The following is an 8,622-nucleotide window of genomic DNA, read 5'->3' as shown; positions in this document are numbered from 1 at the left end:
TTGTCTCTCTCTTTCTCTTTTTTTTTTTTTTTTTTTTTTTTTTTTAATTTTTTATTTAATAATTACATTATATTGACACTCATTTCTGTTCCGATTTTTTTCCCCTCCCTCCCTCCACCCCCTCCCCTAGATGGCAAGCAGTCCTTTATATGTTGGATATGTTGCAGTATATCCTAGATACAATATATGTTTGCAGAACCGAACAGTTCTCTTGTTGCGTAGGGAGAATTGGATTCAGAAGGTATAAATAATCCGGGAAGAAAAACAAAAATGCAGATAGTTCACATTCGTTTCCCAGTGTTCTTTCTTTGGGTGTAGCTGCTTTTGTCCGTCATTTATCAATTGAAACTCAGGTCTCTTTGTCAAAGAAATCCACTTCCATCAAAATATGTCCTCATACAATATCGTTGTCGAAGTGTATAATGATCTCCTGGTTCTGCTCATTTCACTTAGCATCAGTTCATGAAGGTCTCTCCAAGCCTCTCTGTATTCATCCTGCTGGTCATTTCTTACAGAACAATAATATTCCATAACATTCATATACCACAATTTACCCAGCCATTCTCCAATTGATGGGCATCCATTCATTTTCCAGTTTCTAGCCACTACAAACAGGGCTGCTACAAACATTTTGGCACATACAGGTCCCTTTCCCTTCTTTAGTATTTCTTTGGGATATAAGCCCAATAGAAACACTGCTGGATCAAAGGATATGCACATTTTGATAATTTTTTGGGCATAATTCCAGATTGCTCTCCAGAATGGTTGGATTCGTTCACAACTCCACCAACAATGCATTAGTGTCCCAGTTTTCCCGCATCCCCTCCAACATTCATCATTATTTTTTCCTGTCATCTTAGCCAATCTGACAGGTGTGTAGTGGTATCTCAGAGTTGTCTTAATTTGCATTTCTCTGATCAATAATGATTTGGAACACTCTTTCATATGAGTGGTAATAGTTTCAATCTCATCCTCTGAAAATTGTCTGTTCATATCCTTTGACCATTTATCAATTGGAGAATGGCTTGATTTCTTATAAATTTGAGTCAGTTCTCTATATATTTTGGAAATGAGGCCTTTATCAGAACCTTTAACTGTGAAAATGTTTTCCCAGTTTGTTGCTTCCCTTCTAATCTTGTTTGCATTAGTTTTATTTGTACAAAGGCTTTTTAATTTGATGTAATCGAAATTTTCTATTCTGTGATCAGTAATGGTCTCGAGTTCATCTTTGGTCACAAATTTCTTTCTCCTCCACAAGTCTGAGAGATAAACTATTCTATGTTCCTCTAATTTATTTATAGTCTCGTTCTTTATGCCTAGGTCATAGACCCATTTTGATCTTATCTTGGTATATGGTGTTAAGTGTGGGTCCATGCCTAATTTCTGCCATACTAATTTCCAATTATCCCAGCAGTTTTTATCAAATATTGAATTCTTTTCCCAGAAGTTAGGGGCTTTGGGTTTGTCAAACACTAGATTGCTATAATTGACTATTCTGTCTTGTGAGCCTAGCCTTTTCCACTGATCCACTAATCTATTTCTTAGCCAATACCAAATAAAAAATATGGAACGCTTCACGAATTTGCGTGTCATCCTTGCGCAGGGGCCATGCTAATCTTCTCTGTATCGTTCCAATTTTAGTATATGTGCTGCCGAAGCGAGCACCATTTAGCCATCTCTTAATTAATTATCTACTCTCTTTCCCTTATAATATAAAGATTAGAGATTATTGCTTTTATGCTTTTTGTTCCAAGACAAGAACATATTTATCACATAAACTTCATCAGAATTTTCCATTCACCAAAGCATTGTATTGATGTAAGACTAAACCATGAACAAAAACATATGCATATAATTCCATAAAACACTTTTAACACATTTAGTTTTGAATTCAAACCAGAGAGACGCAAAGATTTTGTAATTTCTTCTTAGAATGAGATGACAAAGTCTTACTGGCACTGATATATCATTCTATAATTGACCCAATATATTCTGGCAGAGCCATTACAATTAATCCTATAAATATTCAGTCATACTTATACAAATACATATTATACATGATCAGCTCCCTAAAGAGAATACTTTGGTCATTATGAAAAGAGCAGTTAGTTCTTCCTGAGTATTGGCATGATAAACAACCTCTACTTTTTCAATATAATTTTCAATTTTTCAATTTTTCAATGTCTTGCTCAGGCAAGACAAAATCTACAAGCAATAGGCAGGAGAATTTAGATACTTGGATTTATATATTGAAGAAATGATTAGCTTCAGAAGGGCCATTCTCAAGACTTTCCATTAATAGCTACAATGGGAAAAAATGCATATTTTATTATGTCAGAGTAAAAATGGATGACTAAGTGGAGAACAAGAAATAATACCACATTTCAGATGAAGTCAAGTGAATATCATGATGGGATATGACATGAAAAAAAGTTCATGGAAAAGAGGCAAAAAAAAAAAATCTAGAACCACAGTTTGAGATATAAACAAAAGGTTTTTAAAAGACAGGCAAATCTAGGGGAGGGAGTGGGAGGAAGGAGGGGAATAATTAGAATGGAAGGTTTTACAAGGGTCAGTGTTGAAAAATTACCCATGCATATATTTTGTAAATAAAAAGCTATAATTAAAAAAATAATAATAAAATAAAAGACAAGACATCCATGATGATGTATGAAGCAATCACTGAAACATGCATAGGACTAATGAAAATATGGCAATGGTTTGAAGTATAGTTCATCCAAATATATATCAATTGTGAGAATAATAATTAAGAAGATAATATCTAACTACCCAGTAAGAAATTATGCATGAGGGATAAAATGAAATTTTTTACTTCTCAAAATTAAAGTTAAGACTACCAAATAGAAGATTCACCACATCTAGTAAATAGTCATAAAAAGCAGAATGTCACCTACTTCCTTCTATCCCTTGGATTTGGAGGGCTTAGAGGACTTTGGAAACATCCTGCATTATCTCAAAACAGCAATAAATGTGCCAAATGAAATCAGCAAATAATTAAAGATAGTGGGAAGAAACTTTTAAAAGAAAAACCTATCATCAAAAAAGCAAAATGAAAAATTAAATAAATGAGTAAGAAAAAACAGACACAGAAACAAAAATAGAGAGATAGAGAGGAGTTGGAGAGAAGAGAGATGGAGGGGGACAATATATAAAGAATAGATACATTGGAGTGAAAGAAATCTCCAGGAAATATGTTGTACAACAGTGCCACTACTGGGTCTGTATCTCAAAGAGATTATAAAAGAGGGAAAGGGACCCATATGTACAAAAATGTTTGAAGTAGCTCTTTAAGTGGTGTCAAGGAAGTGGAAATTGAGTAAATTCCCAACAATTGGAGAATGGCTGCACAAGATATAATATATGAATGTAATAGAATGTTATTGTTCTATTTGAAATGACAAATATGCTGATTTCACAAAAAAACTTCCAAAAGCTTATTTGAACTAATGATAAAGTGAGCTGAACCAGCTTTGTATTACACAATAACAATGATGATCAACTATGATAGACATAGTTTGTCTCAGAAAAACAGTGATCCAAGACAATTCCAATAGACTTTAGATAGAAAATATCATCTGCATCCAAATAAAGAACTATGGGGACTGAATGTGAATCCAGGAATCCTATTTTCCACCTTTTTTGTTTTGTTTTGTTTTGTTTTTCTCTCATAGCTTTTCTTTTTGTTCTTTTTTTTCTTTTCCAACATGATTGATATAGAAATGTTAAAATAATTGTATATGTGTGTCCTATATTAGATTGTTTCCTCTCTTGAGGAGGGGTGAGCTAAGGAAGGGAGAAAAAAATTGGGGAATTCAAAATCTTACAAAAATGAACGTTGGAGTGGAGCCAAGATGGCAGAGAGGATATACATTTTTTTTTTGAGCTCTCCTACTACTCTCACACTAATTACAAATTTCAGCTTCTGAAATAGTGCTGGGCATCTCACAAAGAGGCAAAGGAAACCTATTGTATCTGAGTAAAAGAAGGGGGGGGTGAACTTAATCTCATCAGATTTGGCTCAAAGAGAAAATATTAGACATATTTGGTTTACAGAGAAACTTCTCTCACCTTTTTTTAATGGGAAGGGAAAAGCAAAAAGGGAAGGGGTAGGCTAAATAGAAGAAAATATAGAAATAGTAGGAGAAAGGTATAAGAAAAGGGGAGGGACTCTGAAGACTGAGTTAGCACCTTGGATGCCCTAGAATCAGCTGGAGTCAGGATAAGCAAGCTTCTTGTTCTTTTTTTTTTCTTGGTCTTTAGGGGTAAAAATGAATTGGATGGACTCAGGATCTCCACGACCTCCCTTCTCTTTGTCTACCGCTAAAGTGACTCTGGCTTGTCTTACTCCACCCCCTGATATCCCCTACAATTCTCTGTATAGAACAAAAGCTCAAGCCAGAACAGAATAGTGGGAAGGGCCATTTTCCAAGTATATGCTAATAGATTATTGTCCAATAAGTAATTAGCCTTAAGTGTTAAGTTATCTGATTACAGTGCATCAACTCAGAGTTTCAGCCCTTTACAGGACTCCAAAGCGGGAGGGATTCTAAAGAGGGAGGGTGGCTTGAGGTAAGTGGTGCCCATAAGATGTTACAAAAGGGGTATTTTTTGGGGGGAAGACAGAGGAAGAGTAGAAAGAAGAGAAAATGAATTCATTAACTAATACATTTTAATTAAAAAATAATACATATTATTTTGGGGGGAGGGAAGAGGGAGGAGAATGAAGAGAAAGAAGAGAAAAAAATTCATTAACTAAAATATTTTAATTTAAAAAATAAGTTGTGCCCCTAGGTTAAATACTGAGGAGAGGGGTAAGGGGAAAAGGAAAGAGAAAAGTATAATCTGGGGATAATAAAATGGCAGGAAACACAGAATTAGTTTTAACTCTAAATGTGAATGGGGTGAACTCTCCCATAAAGTGAAAGAAGATAGCAGACTGGATTAAAAGTCAGAATCCTACAATATGTTGTCTACAGAAAACACATTTAAAACAGTTGATATATAGAATAAAGGTAGAAGACTGGAGCAGAATCTATTTTGCTTCAGGTGAAGTTAAAAAAAAAAAAAAAATAGGAGTAGCCATCCTGATCTCCGCTCAAGCAAAAGCAATAATTGATTTAATTAAAAGAGATAAGGAAGAAAACTATATCTTACTAAAGAGTACCATAGATAATGAAGTAATATCAATACTAAACATATATGCACCAAGTGGTAAATTCCTAAAGGAGAAGTTAAGAGACCTGCTAAAAGAACTATACAGCAAAGCTATAATAGTGAGAGATCTCCATCTTGCATTCTCAGAACTAGCTAAATCAAACCACAAAATAAATAAGAAAGAAGTTAAAGAGGTAAATAGAATACTAGAAAAGTTAATTATGATAGGTCTTTGGAGAAAACTGAGGGGAGATAGAAAGGAGTATCCTTTTTTCTTGGCAGTTCATGGGTCTTATACAAAAATTAACCATATATCAGGACATAAAGACTTCAAAATCAAATGCAGAAATGCAGAAATAGCAAATGCATTCTTTTCTGATCATGATACAATAAAAACTACATTCAATAAAAAGCCAGAGGGAAATAGACCAAAGAGTAACTGGAAACTAAAAAAATCTCATCCTAAAGAATGAATAGGAAAAACAGCAAATCATAGACATAATTAATAATTTCATCCAAGAGAATGATAATAATAGGACAACATACCAAAATTTGTGGGATGCAGGCAAAGTAATAATAAGGAGAAATTTTATATCTCTAAAGGCTTACTTGCATAAAATAGAGAAAGAGAAGATCAATGAATTGGACTTGCAATTAAGAATGCTAGAAAAATAGCAAGTTAAAAGCACCCAATCAAATACTAAACTTGAAATTCTAAAAATAAAAGGAGAGATTAATAAAGTTGAAAATAAAAAAACTATTGAATTGATAAATAAAACTAAGAGTTGGTTTTATGAAAAAACCAACAAAATAGATAAACCTTTGGTAAATTTGATTAGAAAAAGGAAAAAGGAAAATCAAACTGTTAGTTTTAAAAATGAAAAGAAAACTTTCGACTAATAAAGAGAAAATTAGAACAATAATTAAGAGTTAATTATTGAGTTAATAATTTTATACCAATAAATTTGATAACCTAAGTGAAATGGAGGAACACCTACAAAATTATAGTTGCTCAGATTAACAGAGGAGATAGTAAATTGCTTAAATACTCCCATTTTAGAAAAAGAAATGGAACAACTTATTAATCAACTCCCTAAGAAAAAATCCCCAGGACCAAATGGATTTACATGTGAATTCTACCAAACATTTAAAAAACAATTTACTCCAATACTATGTAAATTATTTGAAAAAATAGGGAATGAAGGAGTCTTACCAAATTCCTTTTATGACACAGCCATGGTACTGATACCTAAACCAGGTAGGATGAAAACAGAGAAAGAAAATTATATCCCAATCTCCCTAATGACTATTGATGCAAAAGTCTTAAATAAAATATTAGCAAAGAGATTACAGAAAGCCATCCACAAGATAATATACCATGATTGAGCAGGATGATTCAAACCAGTTCCAATTGTTTAGTAATGAAGAGAGTCAGCTACATTCGGAGAGAGAACTATGGGAAATGAGTGTGGACCACAATATAGCATTTCCACTCTTTCTACTATTGTTTGCTGGCATTTTTGTTTTTCTTCTCAGGTTCTTTCTTTCTAGATCCAATTTTTCTTGTGCATCAAGATAACTGTATAAATATGTATACATATGTTGGATTTAACATATACTTTAACATATTTAACATACATGGGACTACCTGCCATCTAGGGGAGGAGGTGGGGGAAGGAAGGGAAAATTTGGAACACCAAGGTTTTGTAAGGGTCAATGTTGAAAAATTACCCTTGCATGTGTTTTTATAAATAAAAGGATATTAAATAATAACTAATTATATTAGCTATAATAGTAATAAAAAGGGGGAAAATGAATTTTGAAAATTATCTTTACATATAACTGGAAAAATACACTGCTACAAATTTTAAAAGTGATTTTTAAAAAGCTACAGTAACAAGAAGACACTCAAAGGAGAAAAGGGGCATAATTCATTTCCAAAGAAGTAGTTTAAAATCTTAATAATATACATATCAAAATGGAAACAAAATAATTGAAGGGAATATGCAAGATCATCATCATGAACATCAATAGCACAGGAAACAAAAACAATAGAAAAGCTTAATAAATCTATAGTCAGAACACAAATAAGAGAAATTAGAGTAACAAATAGAGTCTTTTATTTCTAATGACAAAATAGATGAATACTCTACATCATTACATAGAGCTTATTATGATGAGATAAAAAAATAACTAATCTTTCAGAAAAATAATAAAGAATGGCTTCTATTCTTATAAATTTGATTGAAGTTCTCTAGGCATTTGAGAAATGAGGCCTTTATCAGAAACACTTGCTATAAAGATTGTTTCTCAGCTTTCTGCTTTCCTTTTAATATTGGTTGCAATTGTTTTGCTTTTACAAAAGGCTTTTAGTTTAATATTATAAAAATTATTGCAGAGATTCCAAACATGGCTACCATGTGAGGACCCTCTGTCCACTGGACCCTCTATCCAGTGCCCTCCTTATCTTTACCTTCGCCTATACTTTAACTTTGCTTACCCAATAATAAACCTCTTTTATCAATCTAAAAAAAAAATTTTACCTGCGTTTTTCTATTCTGCATTCTTTCCTTCCTCCTGTTTGTCCTTTCTGAAATTCCTACAATCCTTTCCCTTCTTTAGTGTTTTCTTTCTGTCTACCACCTCCCCTTATCTGTTCTCCCTTCTGTCAGTCCTCAATCCCCACCTTACTTAATCTCTTCTCCTCCTATTTCCCTGAACTTTAAGGTTCAGACAGATTTCTATATTCAACTGATTGTATTTATAATTTCCTCTTTGAGCCAATACTGATGAAAGTCAAGTTTTGCTCATCACCCACTCTCCCGTCTTTCTCTCCACTATAATAAGCTTTTCACACTTCTTCATGTGAAATAGTTTACACTCTTCTACCTCTTCCTTCTCCACCTATGTATTCTTCTTTCTCATCCCTTAATATTTTTGTGTTATTCCTTCAAATTCACCTTATACCCATATCCTCTGTCTACCTCTATTCCTTCTAGCTATAGTATAAGTGATAATTATTGGAATCTCTTTCCTGATTGGTAGATTTTTTTTTCCAATGCCTTTTTTGCTTTCTAGTTCTAGAATATCAGGACAGTTTTGCTTGATGATTTCTTGAAATACACTTTCATCTGCATTCAGATTCCATTAGTTTTTTTTTTTTTTTTTCTGGAGGCGAATAACAATTTTCATCATTTAGGTCCTTCATAATTGTCTTAAGCCTTTGTATTTCTGAGAATAATTGAGTCATTCATAGTTGATCACCTTTAAAATATCACTGTTACTACGTAAACTATTCTTCTTGTTCTGCTTACTTCACCTTTCATCAGTTCATGAAAGTATTTCTATGATTTTTTTTCTGAAAGCATCCTGCCCATAATTTATCATAGCACAATGATATTCCATGACAATCATGTACCACAACTTGTTCAGCATTCCCCTCAACTT

General features: G+C 33.0%; 1 non-coding gene across 1 annotated transcript; it reads right to left on the bottom strand.

Annotated features, from left to right (window-relative positions):
- Positions 1-1,558: 1,558 nt before the first annotated feature.
- LOC127542188 (U6 spliceosomal RNA) lies at positions 1,559-1,665 on the bottom strand. The gene has a single exon (XR_007948576.1). It is a non-coding gene; the product is annotated as a U6 spliceosomal RNA (small nuclear RNA).
- Between the last annotated feature and the right edge of the window lie 6,957 nt (positions 1,666-8,622).

The sequence above is a fragment of the Antechinus flavipes genome, chromosome 6, assembly GCF_016432865.1.
Source record: "Antechinus flavipes isolate AdamAnt ecotype Samford, QLD, Australia chromosome 6, AdamAnt_v2, whole genome shotgun sequence".
NCBI lineage: Eukaryota > Metazoa > Chordata > Mammalia > Dasyuromorphia > Dasyuridae > Antechinus > Antechinus flavipes.
Note: the sequence above shows the minus strand (reverse complement) of the source record. Positions and strands in the feature narration are given on the sequence as shown.